Raw genomic sequence first — 20,121 nt, forward strand, 5'->3', positions numbered from 1 at the left:
TTCCGTGTATGTGTAGGTAAAGGGAAAGTAAATTGCAACCAGAAGGATCCAGTGTAGTACTGTCTGGCCGGTCATAGGACCCCATTACACTCTAGCGGTAGTATCTTAACTTGTTGGCTGGTGCCCTGGCCAACCTACTACCTCTCACAATTCTGTCTTGTTTTGCAGGTACTGTGAATGAAAAGGATGGTGGCCTATATGACTTCCCTTCCACTACCCAATTGTTTTTAAACACCAGACCTGGTGGTGTCCTGGTAATTGAAAAGCTGTAGACTGTAAGAAAGATTGTCAAAGTGTTTAACAGTTAGGATGAAAGAAGTGTCTAATTACAGTAATAGTGAGGATGATAAGCATTTATCAACGATTATAAGTAAAACCGAAGGTATGAATAGGAAGTCGAGTTGAAACGAAAATGACAGTTTTTTTTTGGCGAAGAAAATATTACGATTTGTTTGGGTGACTGTTATGTATTGTATTGGCCAGTCGAATAAAACTATTTTTACAATAATTCTATGCCAGTAAATACTAACCTAACCTAACCTAACCTAACATATGTTCCATTGAAAACTGTGTTTTACTTGGTCAAAACTAGAAAAAGCCCTGATATTTACTATACCTAACCTCTGATAATTTCACCAATCCCCTTTTCCGTAAACATACCACTAAATGTCTTGCTTATCCACTGACAAAAACACCTCACATTTGAATATAAATATACCATGGGAAGACACTAACACTTTGGACTGAAACAATCATAACATAACATATAACACAATACTATATTTTCATCTTACAGTAATATCGTAGGATTGTTTACTTCCCTTAAAGAAAGTCTCATTCCATTGGTGAATGAGGATATTTCCCAATATTGGGAAATATCCTCATTCACCAATGGAATGAGACTTTCTATAAGGGAAGTAAACAATCCTACGATATTACTGTAAAATGAAAATATAGTATTGTGTTATATGTTATGTTATGATTGTTTCAGTCCAAAGTGTTAGTGTCTTCCCATGGTATATTTATATTCAAATGTGAGGTGTTTTTGTCAGTGGATAAGCAAGACATTTAGTGGTATGTTTACGGAAAAGGGGATTGGTGAAATTATCAGAGGTTAGGTATAGTAAATATCAGGGCTTTTTCTAGTTTTGACCAAGTAAAACACAGTTTTCAATGGAACATATGTTAGGTTAGGTTAGGTTAGGTTAGTATTTACTGGCATAGAATTATTGTAAAAATAGAGGGCAAGTTCCAGCCTTAGGTTAATATTCTAGGTAAAACTGTGAATAAAGTATAAGTAGAAGTGTGTCAGATATTGTAAAACTGTGAATAAAGTATAAGTAGAAGTGTGTTATATTTTGGTACATAGTAACCCAGAAGTCTCCTAAAGAATGTGACTAATGCTTTCGCTAAATTAGTTTTGGCTGACAGGAGAGAGAAGAAATCCAGATTGCTAGACAAAAATTTAAAATTATTAATTAAAAAGTAGAGACAAGTGTTTTTCCAATCAAGAGAAATTTAGGTTCTTTAAGAGGAGAGGATGGTTAGGAGAGAGACTCAAAGAATTGTGTCAACACCTGTCTCCTAGAAAGAATGAAAATGGGAATATAGGTATACAAAAATATGAAAAATATAGTAAGAAAATCAATTGCAATACAATACATAATGAAAAAACTACTCAAAATTAACCAGTAAGCAGTTGACATTAGCAACCAACAGTATATTAATTATGTACCAGATGTTTATAAAAACTATGTAAGCTTAAAGGTAGGAACTGGAATTGCAAGTGAGACCAGAATTACAATTCAAATAGAGTATTATGGAATGAGTGATTGTAAGCTACAAAAAAAAAAAAAAGACAAGAACTGAAAGATGAATGTGAAAAAGAAAGGACAAAATCATAATACAAGGAGTTGATGTTACAGCAGAACAGGATATGGAGCCCAAAGTAAATGGGATTTCCTCTTGGGAATTGAAACAAATGAGTCAAAGGGCTTATAAGACAACAGTATAAAAGATATAGTTAAAGGCTGGAATAAATCAATGAAAAGGGTAGAAGATGATGAAAGAACAACAGAACATTTAACGAGCCAAGTGGAGGATGTAAAGACTGTACATTGAACACGTCCATGCTGGGCCAACAGGCAAACATAGGGCTGAATCCTATCTAAAAGAGGAGAAAGATAATATAAGATGGCAGAGGGCTACAGGTATCACTAGGAAATAAAATTATGGCCTTTTGGAAGCAAGGTAGAAGGTGTTGTATGATGCCTTGCAGAATACATGTGTAAAAACCGTAACTGATAACTTTGTGTACGCCACCTAGCAGCTAATAAAGTAGTTGATTTCCTGTCCTCTAAGTTTCGGGTTTATCTTAAGTTCCTGGCTCCCCTAAAATGTAATAGAAGGGTGTATGTACAAGTGTTAGAGAGAAGCTACACAACCAATAGAGCTGAAGAGGAAACAAACAGCACAAGAATATAAAGTCTCTTGAGAGAATGAAATCAGAGATATAAAAACAGGCATTGAACATGAAACAAAGCACACACATTTCCCCTTAACTCACCACCAATTGCAACAGAAACCAAAAAAAAAAAAGGGTGGGGGAAACAAGACATACAAACGGAAGATTAAAATGGGATCAGGTGTTTGAAATACTGTTGAGAGCATGACTTTGAAAATAGGGTAAATATAATGAATGGATATAATGAGTAAGTAAGTTGGAAAGGAAGTAGGAGAGGAGTGTCTCCAGGTAGGAGGGGTTTTAGATGTTATAGAATGGGTCACAGGAAAAATGAATATATGAGGTCACTAAGTGCCTATTATGGTTGTGGAGAGAAAGGGCATCATATTAACAAGTGTATGAAACCAAGACATTAAATAAATGTGAAACGTGTAATAGTCTAGGCTGCATAGGAAGATAATGCGAGTTTCAGTGTGTGAATGGGATGTGTGGAAATTGTGTTAGAGAACAAATTAGAATGAACGAGTGATGTACAGCAAGTGTGTTAGACTTACAGCATTTGTATGTTTCCTGTGAGATAGCAAGACTTCTGATGAGGTGTTGACTGACATCATGAAAGAAAAAGCAAGTATACAAAGGGTAAGTGAAGTGTCTGAATAGAGAAAAATTTAGTGATTTGATTGAGATAACAAGTGACTTGAGTGGATTTGGAATACATGACGAAGGTGGGGAGACGGATGAATTACAAGTTGAGCTTAGGATGGAGGATCAGAGGGAACTGAATGAAAGCCCAGGTTGTGACAAAGACGAAGTTGGCAGTATAGGAGTGTATAAAAGAATGTCAATTAAAAGTGCATGTACTGTACCAGAGTATGAATGGGTGTTATGTAAAGCTATATGAGTGATGAGTGTGAATATCAAGACAGAATTATGGGATGACAATGCGAGGCAAATCTAGCAAGGATTGTATCAGTCGTAGTATTTAATGTTTTGCAAGGTTTGAATTTTACGTATCTTTGACTCCCTTTGGCCTGTTATTATTATTAGCATCATTACTACTTGCTAAGCTACAACCCTAAATGGAAAAGCGGGATGCTAAAAGCCCAGGGGTCCCAACAGGGAAACTAGCCCAGTGAGGAAAGGATACAAGAAAAAATAAAATATTTTAAGAACAGTAACATGAAAATATTTCCTATAAAATATAAACTCTAAAAACTTCAACAAAACAAGAGGAAGAAAAAGTAAATGGAATAGTGTGCCCGAGTATACTCTCAAGCAAGAGAACTCTAAACCCAGACAGTGGAAGAGTATGGTACAGAGACTATGGCACTGCTTAGGATTAAAGAACAATGGTTTGATTTTGGAGTGCCCATCTCCTTGAAGAGCTGCTTAACACAGCTAAAAGTCACTTCTACCCTTACAAGAGGAATGTAACCACTGAACAATTACAGTACAGTAGTTAACCCCTTGGGGGAAGAAGAATTGTTTGGTAATCTCAAGTGTTGTCAGGTATATGAGGACAGAGGAGAATCTGTAACGAATAGGACAACTATTCCATGTATGTGTAGGTAAAGGGTGAGTATATTGTAGCCAGAAGGATCCAGTGTAGTACTGTCTGGCCGGTCATAGGACCCCATTACACTCTAGCGGTAGTATCTTAACTAGTTGGCTGGTGCCCTGGCCAACCTACTACCTCTCACAATTCTATCTTCTTTTGCAGGTACTGTGAATGAAAAGGATGGTGGCCTACATGACTTCCCTTCCACTACCCAATTGTTTTTAAACACCAGACCTGGTGGTGTCCTAGTAATTGAAAAGCTGTAGACTGTAAGATAGAAAGATTGTCAAAGTGTTTAACAGAGTTAGGATGAAAGAAGTCTAATTACAGTAATAGTGAGGATGATAAGCATTTATCAACTGTTATAAGTAAAACTGAAGGTATGGCTAGGAAGGCGAGTTGAAATGAAAATGAGTTTTTTTTGGTGAAGAAAATATTAAGATTTGTTTGGGTGACTGTTGTGTATTGTATTGGCCAGTCGAATAAGACTATCAGGAGGGAAACAATATTGTGAAATATCCTCATTCACCAATGGAATGAGACTTTCTATAAGGGAAGTAAACAATCCTACGATATTACTGTAAGATGAAAATATAGTATCGTGTTATGATATGTTATGATTGTTTCAGTCCAAAATGTTAGTGTCTTCCCATGGTATATTTATATTCAAATGTGAGGTGTTTTTGTTTGTGGATAAGCAAGACATTTAGTGGTATGTTTACGGAAAAGAGGATTGGTGAAATTAATAGAGAGGTTAGGTATGGTAAATATCATGGCTTTTTCTAGTTTTGACCAAGTAAAACACAGTTTTCAATGGAGCATATGCAAGTATTTGCCGGCATAGAATCATTGCAAAAATAGAGGGCAAGTTTCAGCCTTAGGTTAATATTCTAGGTAAATGTACGTGAGTATGTATGTTTTTAGGTTACGGATAAAGTACTGTAGAAGCGAGTATTATTCTTTGGGGCACTACTGCCAGGGACTATCAACTCATTTGGACCAGAAAGGATAGTGAGTGAAATAAGATTTGCTGAGGACAAAGTGTAAAGGAAATAGAACAGTATGGAAGAATAATTGAAGACTTGGAGAGAACTGTAGAGGAAACAATGTGAGAATGAATGGTTGGGGTAAGATAATGAAGAACTTAGGAAGCTGATGAAAGGAGGATAGACGGTAAAGTGAAAGGTCATCTGAAAATAGCAGAGACAATGGAAGAATGTCTGGAAGGATGAAAAGATGGGGAGTACAAGGTGCAAGACAGGAGAAAATGAGAGTACAAAAAAAGAAAAGTGCTAAGAAGACCAAGGTGATACTGAAGTACTAAGTAAAATGAAAAAGTCTATATACAACCATGAGTGATAGTGAATGCGTCTTGATTAGGGAAGTGCCAGAGAGCAAAACATAAGTTGAATGGAGTGAGAGATACTGATGAGATTTTCTGAGTAGGAAAATTTTTGTAGAGAGAAGAGGGAGAAAATACAGTTTTGAACACATGAAATTAGCATTTTTTTTTTTTTGAAAGGGAATTTAAATATTCTTCATGGGACAATCATGATTGTGAGTAATCAGAGAGATGTACATGTAATTGATCCTGCGAGAAGAATAAAAGCTGGTGTACAGTATAGAAACAACAATGAGTTTGAAGAAGCGAAGATAGGTAAAACATGACAGTGGAGACGTATGACCATAGGCTGGAGATTTTAACAAGAAAGTAGTTTGAAGATCAGAATATAAATTAATATAAGGCATTGGTGAGGTTCTGTGCCACTGTACATGAGTGTGTATGAGCTCTTAAATAAAAAAAAAAAGGGAAAATAAGACATACAAACGGAAGATTGAAATGGGATGAGGTGTTTGAAATACTGTTGAGAGCATGACTTTGAAAATAGGGTAAATATAATGAATGGAAGTAGTGTGCAAGTTGGAAAGGAAGCAGGAGAGGAGTGTCTCCAGGTAGGAGGGGTTTTAGACGTAATAGAATGGGTCACAGGAAAAATGAATATATGAGGTCACTAAGTGCCTATTATGGTTGTGGAGAGAAAGGGCATCATATTAACAAGTGTATGAAACCAAGACATTCAATAAATGTGAAACGTGTAATAGTCTAGGCTGCATAGGAAGATAATGCGAGTTTCATAGTCTAGGCTGCATAGTAAGATAATGCGAGTTTCAGTGTGTGAATGGGATGTGTGGAAATTGTGTTAGAGAACAAATGATTAGAATGAACGAGTGATGTACAGCAAGAGTGTTACACTTACAGTATTTGTATGTTTGCTGCGAGATAGCAAGACTTCTGATGAGGTGTTGACTGACATCATGAAAGAAAAAGCAAGTATACAAAGGGTAAGTGAAGTATCTGAATAGAGAAAAATTTAGTGATTTGATTGAGATAACAAGTGACTCTAGTGGATTTGGAATACATGATGAAGGTGGGGAGACAGATGAATATCAAGTTGAGCTTAGGATGGAGGATCAGAGAGAACTGAATGAAAGCCCGGGTTGTAACAAAGACGAACTTGACAGTATAAGAGCGTATAAAAGACTGTCAATTAAAAGTGCAAGTACTGTACCAGAGTATGAATGGGTGTTATGTAAAGCTATATGAGTGATGAGTGTGAATATCAAGACAGAATTATGGGATGACAATGTGAGGCAAATCTAGCAAGGATTGTATCAGTCGTAGTATTTAATGTTTTGCAAGGTTTAAATTTTACGTATCTTTGACTCCCTTTGGCCTGTTATTATTATTATTAGCATCATTACTACTTGCTAAGCTACAACCCTAGATGGAAAAGTGGGATGCTAAAAGCCCAGGGGCCCCAACAGGGAAACTAGCCCAGTGAAGAAAGGATACAAGAAAAAATAAAATACTTTAAGAACAGTAACATGAAAATATTTCCTATATAATATAAACTATAAAAACTTTAACATAACAAGAGGAAGAAAAAGTAAATGGAATAGTGTGCCCAAGTATACTCTCAAGCAAGAGAACTCTGACCCAAGACAGTGGAAGAGTATGGTACAGAGACTATGGCACTGCTCAAGATTAAAGAACAATGGTTTGATTTTGGAGTGTCCTTCTCCTTGAAGAGCTGCTTACCATAGCTAAAAGTCACTTCTACCCTTACCAAGAGGAATGTAACCACTGAACAATTACAGTACAGTAGTTAACCCCTTGGGGGAACAAGAATTGTTTGGTAATCTCAAGTGTTGTCAGGTGTATGAGGACAGAGGAGAATCTGTAACGAATAGGACAATCATTCCGTGTATGTGTAGGTAAAGGGAAAGTAAATTGTAACCAGAAGGATCCAGTGTAGTACTGTCTGGCCGGTCATAGGACCCCAATACACTCTAGCGGTAGTATCTTAACTTGTTGGCTGGTGCCCTGGCCAACCTCCTACCTCTCACAATTCTGTCTTCTTTTGAAGGTACTGTGAATGAAAAGGATGGTGGCCTATATGACTTCGCTTCCACAACCGTACTGTTTTTAAACACCAGACCTCGTGGTGTCCTAGTCATTGAAAAGCTGTAGACTCTAAGATAGAAAGATTGTCAAAGTGTTTAACAGAGTTAGGATGAAAGAAGTCTAACTACAGTAATAGTGAGGATGATAAGAATTTATCAACTATTATAAGTAAAACCGAAGGTATGAATAGGAAGGCGAGTTGAAATGAAAATGACAGTTTTTTTTTTTGGCGAAGAAAATATTACGATTTTTTAGGGCGACAGTTGTGTATTGTATTGGCCAGTCGAATAAAACTATCAGGATGGAAACAATATTGTGAAATATCCTCATTCACCAATGGAATGAGACTTTCTATAAGGGAAGTAAACAACCCTACGATATTACTGTAAGATGAAAATATAGTATCGTGTTATGATATGTTATGATTGTTTCAGTCCAAAGTGTTAGTGTCTTCCTATGGTATATTTATACTCAAATGTGAGGTGTTTTTGTTTGTGGATAAGCAAGACATTTAGTGGTATGTTTAAGGAAAAGAGGATTGGTGAAATTAAGAGAGAGGTTAGGTATGGTAAATATCATGGCTTTTTCTAGTTTTGACCAAGTAAAACACAGTTTTCAATGGAACATATGTTAGGTTAGGTTAGGTTAGGTTAGTATTTACCGGCATAGAATTATTGTAAAAATAGAGGGCAAGTTCCAGCCTTAGGTTAATATTCTAGGTAAAACTGTGAATAAAGTATAAGTAGAAGTGGGTCAGATTTTGTAAAACTGTGAATAAAGTATAAGTAGAAGTGTGTTATATTTTGGTACATAGTAACCCAGAAGTCTCCTAAAGAATGTGACTAATGCTTTCGATAAATTAGTTTTGGCTGAGAGGAGAGAGAAGAAATCCAGATTGCTGGACAAAAACGTAAAATTATTAATTGGAAAGTAGAGACAAGTGTTTTTCCGGTCAAGAAAAATTTAGGTTCTTTAAGAGGAGAGGATGGTTAGGAGAGAGACTCAAAGAATGGAGTCGACACCCGTCTCCTAGAAAGAATGAAAATGGGAATATAGGTATACAAAAATATGAAAAATATAGTAAGAAAATCAATTGCAATACAATACATAAAGAAAAAACTACTCAAAATTAACCAGTAAGCAGCTGAAATTAGCAACCAACAGTATATTAATTATGTACCAGGTGTTTATAAAAACTATGTAAGCTTAAAGGTAGGAACTGGAATTGCAAGTGAGACCAGAGTTACAATTCAAATAAGAGTATTATGGAATGAGTGATTGTAAGCTACAAAACAACTCAAGAACTGAAAGATGAATGTGAAAAAGAAAGGACAAAATCATAATAAAAGTTAATGTTACAGCAGAAAAGAATATGGAGCCCAAAGTAAATGGGATTTCCTCTTGGGAATTGAAACAAAGGAGTCAAAGGGCTTATAAGACTACAGTATAAAAGATATAGATAAAGGCTGGAATAAATCAATGAAAAGGGTAGAAAATGATGAAAGAACAACAGAACATTTAACGAGCCAAGTGGAGGATGTAAAGACTGTACATTGAACACGTCCATGCTGGGCCAACAGGCAAACATAGGGCTGAATCCTATCTAAAAGAGGAGAAAGATAATATAAGATGGCAGAGGGCTACAGGTATCACTAGGAAACAAAATTATGGCCTTTTGGAAGCAAGGTAGAAGGTGTTGTATGATGCCTTGCAGAATACATGTGTAAAAACCGTAACTGATAACTTTGTGTACGCCACCTAGTGGCTAATAAAGTAGTTGATTTCCTGTCCTCTAAGTTTCGGGTTTATCTTCAGTTCCTGGCTCCCCTAAAATGTAATAGAAGGGTCTATGTACAAGTGTTAGAGAGAAGCTACACAACCAATAGAGCTGAAGAGGAAACAAACAGCACAAGAATATAAAGTCTCTTGAGAGAATGAAATCAAAGAGATATAAAAACAGGCATTGAACATGAAACAGCAGACATATTTCCCTTTAACTCACCACCAATTGCAACAGAAACCAAAAAAAAAAGGGGGGGGGGGGAAAACAAGACATACAAATGGAAGATTAAAATGGGATCAGGTGTTTGAAATACTGTTGAGAGCATGACTTTGAAAATAGGGTAAATATAATGAATGGATATAATGAGTAAGTAAGTTGGAAAGGAAGTAGGAGAGGAGTGTCTCCAGGTAGGAGGGGTTTTAGACGCTATAGAATGGGTCACAGGAAAAATGAATATATGAAGTCACTAAGTGCCTATTATGGTTGTGGAGAGAAAGGGCATCATATTAACAAGTGTATGAAACCAAGACATTAAATAAATGTGAAACGTGTAATAGTCCAGGCTGCATAGGAAGATAATGCGAGTTTCACTGTGTGAATGGGATGTGTGGAAATTGTGTTAGAGAACAAATTAGAATGAACGAGTGATGTACAGCAAGAGTGTTAGACTTACAGTATTTGTATGTTTCCTGCAAGACAGCAAGACTTCTGATGAGGTGTTGACTGACATCATGAAAGAAAAAGTAAGTATACAAAGGGTAAGTGAAGTGTCTGAATAGAGAAAAATTTAGTGATTTGATTGAGATAACAAGTGACTTGAGTGGATTTGGAATACATGATGAAGGTGGGGAGACAGATGAATTTCAAGTTGAGCTTAGGATGGAGGATCAGAGGGAACTGAATGAAAGCCCGGGTTGTGACAAAGACGAAGTTGACAGCATAACAGCGTATAAAAGACTGTCAATTAAAAGTGCATGTACTGTACCAGAGCATGAATGGCTGTTATGTAAAGCTATATGAGTGATGAGTGTGAATATCAAGAGAGAATTATGGGATAACAATGTGAGGCAAATCTAGCAAGGATTGTATCAGTCGTAGTTTTTAATGTTTTGCAAGGTTTAAATTTTACGTATCTTTGACTCCCTTTGGCCTGTTACTATTATTATCATCATTACTACTTGCTAAGCTACAACCCTAGATGGAAAAGCGGGATGCTAAAAGCCCAGGGGCCCCACCGGGAAACTAGCCCAGTGAGGAAAGGATACAAGAAAAAATAAAATATTTGAAGAACAGTAACATGAAAATATTTCCTATATAATATAAACTATAAAAACTTCAACAAAACAAGAGGTAGAAAAAGTAAATGGAATAGTGTGCCCGAGTATACTCTCAAGCAAGCGAACTCTAAACCCAGACAGTGAAAGAGTATGGTACAGAGACTATGGCACTGCTCAAGATTAAAGAACAATGGTTTGATTTTGGAGTGCCCATCTCCTTGAAGAGCTGCTTAACATAGCTAAAAATCACTTCTACCCTTACCAAGAGGAATGTAACCACTGAACAATTACAGTACAATAGTTAACCCCTTGGGGGAAGAAGAATTGTTTGGTAATCTCAAGTGTTGTCAGGTGTATGAGGACAGAGGAGAATCTGTAACGAATAGGACAATTATTCCATGTATGTGTAGGTAAAGGATAAGTAAATTGTAACCAGAAGGATCCAGTGTAGTACTGTCTGACCAGTCATAGGACCCCATTACACTCTAGCGGTAGTATATTAACCTGTTGGCTGGTGCCCTGGCCAACCTACTACCTCTCACAAGTCTGTCTTCTTTTGCAGGTACTGTGAATGAAAAGGATGGTGGCCTATATGACTTCCCTTCCACAAGCAAACTGTTTTTAAACACCAGACCTGGTGGTGTCCTGGTAATTGAAAAGCTGTAGACTGTAAGATAGAAAGATTGTCAAAGTGTTAAACAGAGTTAGGATGAAAGAAGTCTAATTACAGTAATAGTGAGGATGATAAGCATTTATCAACTATTATAAGTAAAACCGAAGGTATGAATAGGAAGGCGAGTTGAAATGAAAACGACATTTTTTTTTTGGCGAAGAAAATATTAAGATTTGTTTGGGCGACTGTTGTGTATTGTATTGGCCAGTCGAATAAAACTATCAGGAGGGAAACAATATTGTGAAATATCCTCATTCACCAATGGAATGAGACTTTCTATAAGGGAAGTAAACAATCCTACGATATTACTGTAAAATGAAAATATAGTATCGTGTTATGTTATGTTATGATTGTTTCAATCCAAAATGTTAGGTGTCTTCCCATGGTATATTTATATTCAAATGTGAGGTGTTTTTGTTTGTGGATAAGCAAGACATTTAGTGGTATGTTTACGGAAAAGAGGATTGGTGAAATTAATAGACAGGTTAGGTATGGTAAATATCAGGGCTTTTTCTAGTTTTGACCAAGTAAAACACAGTTTTCAATGGAACATATGTTAGGTTAGGTTAGTATTTACCGGCATAGAATTATTGTAAAAATAGAGGGCAAGTTCCAGCCTTAGGTTAATATTCTAGGTAAAACTGTGAATAAAGTATAAGTAGAGTGTGTCAGATATTGTAAAACTGTGAATAAAGTATAAGTAGAAGTGTGTTAGATTTTGGTACATAGTAACCCAGAAGTCTCCTAAAGAATGTGACTAAATCTTTCGCTAAATTAGTTTTGGCTGACAGGAGAGAGAAGAAATCCAGATTGCTAGACAAAAATTTAAAATTATTAATTAAAAAGTAGAGACAAGTGTTTTTCCAATCAAGAGAAATTTAGGTTCTTTAAGAGGAGAGGATGGTTAGGAGAGACACTCAAAGAATTGTGTCAACACCTGTCTCCTAGAAAGAATGAAAATGGGAATATAGGTATACAAAAATATGAAAAATATAGTAAGAAAATCAATTGCAATACAATACATAAAGAAAAAACTACTCAAAATTAACCAGTAAGCAGTTGACATTAGCAACCAACAGTATATTAATTATGTACCAGGTGTTTATAAAAACTATGTAAGCTTAAAGGTAGGAACTGGAATTGCAAGTGAGACCAGAATTACAATTCAAATAGAGTATTATGGAATGAGTGATTATAAGCTACAAAAAAAAAAAAAAAAAAAAAAAAAAAAAAAAAAAAAAAAAAAAAAAAAGACCCAAGAACTGAAAGATGAATGTGAAAAAGAAAGGACAAAATTATAATACAAGTTGATGTTACAGCAGAACAGAATATGGAGCCCAAAGTAAATGGAATTTCCTCTTGGGAATTGAAACAATGAGTCAAAGGGCTTATAAGACTACAGTATAAAAGATATCGATAAAGGCTGGAATAAATCAATGAAAAGGGTAGAAAATGATGAAAGAACAACCGATAATCTAAAGAGCCAAGTGGAGGATGTAAAGACTGTACATTGAACACGTCCATGCTGGGCCAACAGGCAACCATAGGGCTATAAACACTTAAGACGCAAGAGATTAGAGAGATTGTAGGCATTGAAAGAGAAACATAAAAGCAGATGAGAAAGAAGGGAAACGATAGTGAAAGATTCAATGCAAGGCAAAGGTAGGTACAAGTAAGTTTGTATAACTAGACAAAGACAAGCAAAGACAATCACAAATGAGACTGGAAACAGTACGAATTTTTTTACAGGAAACAAAGAAGTCACAGTAATTTATAAGGACAATTATCTAGGTCTAAGAGATATGAATCGGAACACTGAAGCATATCTAAAAGAGGAGAAGGATAATATAAGATGGCATGAGACTACAGGTATCATTAGGAAATAAAATGATGGCTTTTTTGGAAGAAAGGTAGAGGGGTGTAAGTACAAGTGTTAGAGAGAAGCCACACAATCAATATAGCTGAAGAGGAAACAAACAGCAAAAGAATATAAAGTCTCTTGAGAGAATGAAATCAGATATAAAAACAGGCATTGAACATGAAACACAGCAGACATATTTCCCCATAACTCACCACCAATTGCAACAGAAACCAAAATTTTTGCAGTTTGTTCAGTAGGGTACCCTCCACAGTATACAAAAAGTTCAACAAAATCTTTTCAGTGGAATTATGTCTTTTTTTAAGGGTTGAACTTTTAGGATTTCATGACCATACGAACAACATACAGCAACACTTCACATGAAGTTCTCAAGACATATTTGGTGTTCTAAGCTACGTTTTCCAGGCAACCCTTAACTGGCATTATATGTGCTATGCAACTGGTATAAGAAGTGTGTATGATATGGCATGTCCAGGTATTGGATTCTAAGGCTAGGATGTCTGTGTAGTATGTATGACATTTGTTACTAGGTGAATATTTCCCAATAAAGACTTTCTTTAGGCCTATACTAATATTCAACCATTTCTTGTCAGGGTCATCATGGTAGATAACAAATTTTGTAATACGAACCTGACAGAGGAAGCACTAACCACACTGGGTGATAAAGGTTGTGAGGGCATAGCAAAAGTAATTCTTTAATGTGAATTCAGTATTGTCGTGAAACTGAGTGATTTTCACAGAGAATGGGAGAATATTTTTTTTTCATGAGTAAAACTAAACAGCTCAAACGATGTTGTTCTTCAAGCAGTGATAGTTCTTACTCTTTGCTACAGAATATCATTCTCATATAAGGACTACCGTTTGTTCTGTGGAGCAAGTAAAAAATATGGCATGAAGAAAAAACTATTTGACTTAACTCCTGTATTGACAGTACTATTATTTAGGTTTATGATGACATTAAGGATGACTGAGCAGACATGGTGAAAGAAAGCACTTGGGATTACGAGTTTTATTTTACTCTGTAATAAACAACTTTATTGTGGAAGTATGTATGTGCAGAAAGTGTGGGGGGGGGGTGTAAGAGTTAACTCATTTTCAACACTTTTACTTGAAAAATTAACCATGAAAATGTGTAAAAGAGTTCTTCGTTTTGGATTATCTTGATTATTCTTAAGTCATGATGATTTGAAGGAGCACAAACTTCTTTCTGTTACTTCACTAGGTTCCAATCTGACTATTCTTGGGTGTAAGTATGTTATAAGGAGCCTTTATTCAACAAATGACACTGGTTCTATTTCTGTTGTAATTAGAGGCGAGTCGTGGTGTTCTTTTACTGGCCTAACATTGAGTTCATCTTGAATAGTGAGTAAAGGACATATAAATACACCGCCGGGCCAGAATGGATTATACAACTGAGATTGGGTTTCAAAGACCAGGATATAACAATTTCAGAAGGGAGTAGTTGATAGAAGGGGAGGAAAGTTTTAGGGTTAAGGAAGGTAGGTTAAGTTCATGTAGCCTTGAGAAGTGTTATGAATCCTGGAAAGTAGAACAGAGAAGAATTATTGTAGATTGGCATTATATGCATGTTTCAGGTGTGGTGAAAAAAACACCTTATTGGCTGGTGAAAGAGGAGGAGGATTGTGGTCAAATATTATCGATGTAGTAAACTGAGTATATAGAAACTGGATGTTGGTGTAATCTTACGAGTGAATCGTAGTTGTGGTTAGGATGGGCATCATGCAAAGAGCAATGTGGCAAGTTTACTGAATATGGTGCAGATGGGCATGTTACACATGTATGTAGGAGGGATTGATTAGGTAAAATAAGATATTAGGAAAATTAGTAAGAGTTCATCTGAGTAACTCATCCTGTGTGTTTGGAGTGAATGTGAAGCATGTGTGAAATTGATGTGAATTGGTATCGAATGAGTTGATAGGATTGATACTGGTTAGGTATGCACATGAGTTAAGGAATGTACTTGAATTCAAGGCATGTATAGGTATAGTGAATATGATAGGTATTTCCAGTATACCTCTACAAACAAAGTAAGGTGAAAATATCATGATCTGCAAGGCTGATAATGGAGGAGGATAATTTTTGTGTGGTCGAAGAAAAGAATTAGAAATATTTTACACATCCAAGAGCTGATTATGACGAAATTAACAATGAATGGTAATACTTGTGGGGAACTTTATTTGAATGAAGATATCGAGTGAGTACCAAGGTGTGGAAAGGAGTGCCGTTGGTAGATTGAGAATCTGTAAATCACTACGAGAGAGAGGCGAGGTTACTAATGCAAGGGATGTGCCAATAAGGCACTGCAAAGACCCTATGGTACTGCTTACAGCTAACAATGATAGCTCCAATAGGAGGGGGTAGGTCATCAACCAAGTAGAGGGAAAGGAGATGATATTTTGCTTAACGAAATGGTTGAGGGAAATCAGAAATGGAGAAGTAATGATAAATAAGAGATGGATGTAAAAATGCTAAAAATGTCCTGCAAGAAAAGCTCTCACAAGAGGCTTTTACAATAAGCTACAGAAGGAAATATACCGTAAGGAATGAGAAAGATTATATCGCCTGATTAAGTCGGTGGGAGATGCATTAGAAGCTTTTGAGATGAATGTTGGTGTCTATTAAATACAGAGATGTGTAGAAATAGAGGTTCATTGAACCTGGTGTTAACAGGAGGAGGAAAGGAAAAGCCTGGAGAGAACTGAACAAATTTAGTTGACTTACCTGAAGCTTTCAGGTATTTTCGTCTTTTAGTATTTCATCTTCTTGAGTTTTCTGGCAGCTATGACAAATCTGGAAAAAAGTAAAGAAATGAGCATTTTTATACATTTAGCTAAGCTAGATTTGGCCATTAAATACAAAAACAAATGAGAGAGAGAGAGAGAGAGAGAGAGAGAGAGAGAGAGAGAGAGAGAGAGAGAGAGAGAGAGAGAGAGAGAGAGAGAGAGAGAGAGAGAGAGATCAAAATATTTATGGAGGGTATTATTATTATTTCTATCATTACCATAATTATTGTTAATATTATCATTATTATTATTATTATTATTATTATTATTATTATTATTATTATTATTATTATTATTATTATCATTATCATACACATATACATATATATATATGGATGATGATGATATTATTATTATTATTACTAAGCTACAAACCTAGTTGGAAAATCAGGATGCTATAAGCCTGATTGTTCCAACAGGGAAAATATTTAATTGATAACATTAATAAATACTGTATATAAATAGAGACAGATTTTATGTCAGCCTCGAAACACACTCGCAGCATTCTCTATCTTTCTCCCTCTTTCTCCATTCAATCTGAAAAAATGAAAACAAATTAGTAGTCTTATAACTTTCAGCCATAAGTAAATTGCAAATAATTAACTGGTAATGTTAACTAAACTAACCTGAATCCTCTATATGGGTTTACACCCGATTTATTTAGTTACGACCTGAATTAAAACATTGAAGGATTCTGGTTAACACTGTATGGTTACCAACTATCCCATCAAAGCTGGAGAGGAGCGACCGAGTGAACAACATAGCTTCACTTATTTCTACTATTATAATTACAAGCTAGGCTATAACCTTAGGTGGAAAAGCAGGATGCTACAAACCCTAGGGCTCTAACGGGGAAGAACGGCCCGGTGAGGAGATGAAACCAGGATATAAACAATCTACAAGAGAAGAATAAACCAACAAAATGAAATATCTCAAGAACAGTAACACCATTAAATTAGATCCTTCACATAAAAACTATAAAAATTTCAAATAACAAGAGGAAGAGAAATAAGACTTGCAGGGGAAGGAGGCGAATTAAATCAATGACCTGGGTTGTATAGGTAGGAAAAATCTTGAAGATTTGTGGTTTGTTCCTATGCAAATACAAACCCTCACTTTTTATATGGGGAGTCTTCCTGAGGTGAGAGAAAGTCCCCTGTAACAGGCATTTGTCTGTTTAACCCTTAACCCAGATAACGAAAAATACTTCTCAAGATAGCCAGGGCCTAGAAGTCAGTCCCAAGTGAAGGATTACATGATCGGAGTAACAGTTATATCAATTGTAATATGTTACAAACTTATTTTAAGAATTAAATGACGTATGAGAAAGGTCCCTTACCTACATAAATGTTTCTTCAATGCTACACGATACAGTACAGTACAGTAACTATAAGCATGAAAGCAAAATCACCAGCACGAATTCAATGTGAATGTTAGCGCTACTGAAACGAAATGGTCGAGGAACGCCGATGTGTAGATGCATGATGGGATAGATGCTACCCAATAGGAGGGCAGGATCATATGGCAGTAACTAGCATCAGAGTAGAGAGATAACCAATGGAAGAATGGTGGCGAGCTTACAGTTTGGCGGCGTGCAAATTTTAAAATTAGTCTCAGGCGAAAATCGGATTGTACCTCGTTTTGTATAGGGAAAATGTTTTTGCAATAAGATGGAAAAATCTTCACATCTCGTTTTGCCTCATAAAATTTTCATATCAGGAGGTAGCACTGTATCTGAAAATTGAGGAGAAAAAACCTGAAAAGGATTGTGGTGAGCCCTGAAAGACCAGCAGTCAAAATAAGTTGGAGGAGGCAGGGATGGTTTTGTCTCCACCAACCTGAAAACCTCTGGGGATATGATCTGTCAGGTATATCCCATCAGGAATACTTACACCCAGGGAGTGAATAATAAGGAGAGCCTGACCACCTCCTCTGGGAGGGCTGATTTTTATAGTGTAGCAATATCTACACAAGAAAAAGTGGACATGCATCGGCCACCTTTTCACCATAAAGTCCTCCAGGCCACAGCTCCTAAAATGAGGAAAATCATGTTTTCTGTGGCAAAACAGGACATAGATGTCATTGCTAATTTACTCTGTTTAGCAGGCATAAGTGTTTATCTAGCCTCCCAATCTACACAGCTTAAGAGTGAAATGGTGGCATGTTGTCTACTCGTCTCCCACGTGGTCATGGCGATGCATTCTCTTAGCGTTTTACACTTTATGCGTGTGAATGGTGGTGCGTTTAGTTAGCATGCGCTAGGAAGGCATGAGTGTAGTGATTTTTATTATTCTTCCTTTACGTATCTACGGACCAAAATGTGCACTCACCTCTGGACGGAGGTAACTAACCTGTAATTTGAAATGAGAAGAGGCCGGCACATGGTATGTACATAATTAATCTGATAAATAAAAGGGAAGAGGTTTTCTTAGGAGAACTAATTAGTTTCTCTCTAAGTAGATTTTAGTTCGGTGCTTTTCCATACTGGAAAGCCAGACTCGATTCAAGCTCGTATTGTCAGGATGTCAGATAACTCATAATCCATCGAGCTCATAATGGCGAATAATAGAATCGTTTCAGCAATGCTGATTCTGTTACTGAAGAGAGAGGTTTATCTACTGCCACTCGAATAAGTGTTCGAGGTGGTATCTTTGGTGAGATTTCGAATATTCTTATCAGAGATAGTACCTGTAAATCTTAAAAATCCCCTCGATTGACAATATCTGAAAGAAAAATCTGGCCTCCCTGACTGAGCACCCTCAAAAGAGATGGGGATCTGTTAAGACTGTCAAAATCTGAAACTAGAATACCTGTACGGTTTCATGATCTGGGTGGACAACGGCCAAAGCCAGTGTGATTTCGAGTTCACTGTGTCCCATAAGCAAAGCAATATCAATCCCATCAGTACTTCAAAAAGCACGACTTATTTTTGTACACAGCCATCTCTGAAAACTCTGAAAAGCATGGATCACTCAGACAAAGCAAAAGGAAAAAGCATAAAGTAGAGCACTAGATAAAGCACAGACAACATATCTCCTACACAGACAACCAGGATATAAGTAAAGCTCTGTCACCAACTCAGCCGCTCCTCTCCAGTGTGGGTTGGATAGTTGGTTACTATACAATCTTACCAGAATCCCACAACTTTTCAATTTTGGTCATGACTAAATAAATCAGGAGTAAACCAACAAATTATGAAGGTTTGTATTCACATAAAAACAACTGCAAAATACAGGATTATTGAAAGAAAGGTTAAAGGAAGTTAAATACACTAATACAAAACTACATATTTCAAAAACAATTTGTATTTTTCCTAGCTAAACAAACCCGAGTTATCTAAAAAGGGTTATATTTCTAGTTCCGTTTTCTACTAGAAAATAATCAAAGGAACTGGGCTCTATTGCACCATGGTTGGTTACCATAGAAATCCCACTGCTGGGCGCCATGTGCGGCTGACGATACTCTTCACTCTATTCTAGTCAAAGACGTGTGGGGTGGTTGAGATGGGACCATGGCTGTAATAATTTGATAGTGGTGACAAGGCCACAAACTACTGGTCAAGATTTTTTGTGACAAGTACTACTTCAGGATTGATGGCTCTGGTAGGATAACTACGCAGAACCGAAGAAACCTCAGTGCCTTCATCCCTCTATTAGTTAACATTACAGTATCATAACTGGGCCCACCCCTACACAAAGGACTTCTGTTAACGCACCTCTAATTATCCCCTCACAGGTAAAACATCACCCTTGAGCGTGCCATCAACCAACCAAATGCCAATGAAGCTACCCCAATCAAGGTGCATGCGTTGGTGCTACCCTTAGCCAGTGATTTGTCACCTGGGTGCAATGGGATTCCTACATTACCCTGCCCACCACCTGCCTCACGCCCTCATTGCATAACCAGGAAACCATGTTGGCACGTGTGCGATGACTGGGTCAATGGAGTAACTAAGCTCGTAACTGCTATTAAAAGCTTTGGGGGAGATGAAGTTATGAAGTCCAAGCCAAGCTTCACTCTTGCTCATCTCTCACCTACTGCCCACGTAAATCATTAGGCAGGTATAGTGAACTATGTAAAATTAGTATTACGGTATCAGGGATCATACCAAATCCATTAATAGATATATCCAGCTCTCCATATTTTATGACTGGAGCGTGTATATCACGTGGGTACGGTTATCCATGCGCAGTACAGTACAGTATATATTTCAGGCC

The 20,121-nt window shown here is 36.6% G+C and overlaps 1 long non-coding RNA gene across 1 annotated transcript in view; it reads right to left on the bottom strand.

Annotated features, from left to right (window-relative positions):
- Nucleotides 1–20,121, bottom strand: part of LOC137636201 (uncharacterized) — a 75,970-nt gene that overhangs the window by 53,078 nt on the left and 2,771 nt on the right. The window contains exon 2 of the long non-coding RNA XR_011042985.1: nucleotides 15,843–15,911. This is a non-coding gene — a long non-coding RNA (uncharacterized lncRNA). The remainder of the gene's footprint in view (nucleotides 1–15,842; nucleotides 15,912–20,121) is intronic.

This window comes from Palaemon carinicauda, unplaced genomic scaffold (genome assembly GCF_036898095.1).
Source record: "Palaemon carinicauda isolate YSFRI2023 unplaced genomic scaffold, ASM3689809v2 scaffold25, whole genome shotgun sequence".
In the NCBI taxonomy this organism is placed as follows: Eukaryota; Metazoa; Arthropoda; class Malacostraca; order Decapoda; family Palaemonidae; genus Palaemon; species Palaemon carinicauda.